This window comes from Carlito syrichta, unplaced genomic scaffold, assembly GCF_000164805.1.
Source record: "Carlito syrichta isolate Samal-C Ts95f unplaced genomic scaffold, Tarsius_syrichta-2.0.1 Scaffold313745, whole genome shotgun sequence".
In the NCBI taxonomy this organism is placed as follows: Eukaryota; Metazoa; Chordata; class Mammalia; order Primates; family Tarsiidae; genus Carlito; species Carlito syrichta.
In genome coordinates, this window is record NW_007257841.1 from 1,240,987 (window position 1) to 1,242,499 (window position 1,513).

Sequence of the window (1,513 nt, forward strand, 5' to 3'; positions counted from 1 at the left end):
TTATTGTGGAGATGAGGTCTCGCCAATTTGCCCAGGCGGGTCTTGAACCCACAGGCTCAGGCAATCCACTCACCTCAGCCTCCCAAAGGTGCAGGATTACAGGCTGAGCCACTGAGCCCGGCTTCCCATATCTTTAAAATAAAAAATTTTAATAATAAAAATAAAAAGGTCAGAGTTTAGTCCTCAGGCTTAAGTGCAAGCTATATGCGGTGCTAGAAGACAACTTTCAAAAAAGATAAAGTCATAGCTCTCACGTAGATGTAAAAATGAATATGTGCAAATGAACAACAGGCAGATTTTAGAACCACTGGTTCAAAGAATAAGTCCAAACAACAAGCACATTTATAAATCAAGAATGAAATTAGTGTGAAAATGGAGGCAAAATAGGCTTCTTCCACAGTGGGGATGGGGAAGTCAATTAAACTTCTGTTATAATTTGCATGTCTATAGGCCATTATTTTGAGTAGCTATCACCTGCCTACAACTTACAGAGTTGTAAAATATCTCCCATAGAATTAGAATTAGATAATTCAGAAGTGTGACTTCTATGCATAATTTTCCACTGAAGCACAAATTTTCTGCTGCAGTGGCAATAAGACAAAACTAAATATTTAGAAGTCACATCAGACAGGGTTGTGGATACCACACTAAGGAGCTTGAACTTCCGTTAGTTTATAACCTTTGAGCAAAGGAGGTTCATGAAGCGTTAAGCTGAGGAATGCTAGGATCTACTTTCATTGGAGAGGCAGAACCTGGCACAGAAGTGGAAGCCTGAAAGGGCACAAGGATGGAGGCATGAACAAAGTTTCAGAAGTTAATGCAGTAGGTCAGTCAAGAAAGTCTGAGGGCCAGAGCCACCATAATGGCAAGGGGCAGAGTGGCTAACAAAGTAGAATCAAACAGCTATGGTGAATGTGAGTGTGAAGGAAAAGGTGGAATGAAAGTGTTCTCTGGCAGAAGAACTAAAAGGCATCAAAATCGAAGAGCTAAAAAAATAAAATAAAATAAGAGGTCTCATGGTTTCTAGGTTTCTGGCTTAAACCATAGAGTGATCGGTGGTGCATCCACCCACACAAAAGGAGCAAACTGGTGAGAAGAGATCAGCTAAACTACTACGCACATCTGAGTTAGAGGTGCCTGTACCAGGGAGAACATATCAGGAAGGTGGTTAGAAATGGCCCCCAGGAGACTTGGCGCGGAGGGAGAAGTCATTGGCCAACCGTGGTCTTTATGAGTAGCCAAGGCACAAGGAGCAGCAGCTGGGAGAAGAATCCCTCACCGGTTCCAGGAAGTTCTGGCCTGGTGGAAGGGACGACGGAGGCCTGTGAGGAGCCCCACCACAGGCCCACACAGTGAAACCCCAGCCGCTGCGGCCACTGCCACCTTCGGGACACCACGAGGGGGCTCGCGGGCCGCCTGCTGGCTCGACCCCACAGCGCCAGTCCCGTCTCCCTTCACGTGGGCCTCACTTCCGCTTGCAGGCCCATTTCCGCTTCCGGCCGCGGGCTGAGGC

The 1,513-nt window shown here is 46.5% G+C and overlaps 1 protein-coding gene across 1 annotated transcript in view; it reads left to right on the forward strand.

Annotated features, from left to right (window-relative positions):
• Nucleotides 1-1,513, forward strand: part of TOPAZ1 (testis and ovary specific PAZ domain containing 1) — a 58,254-nt gene that overhangs the window by 21,988 nt on the left and 34,753 nt on the right.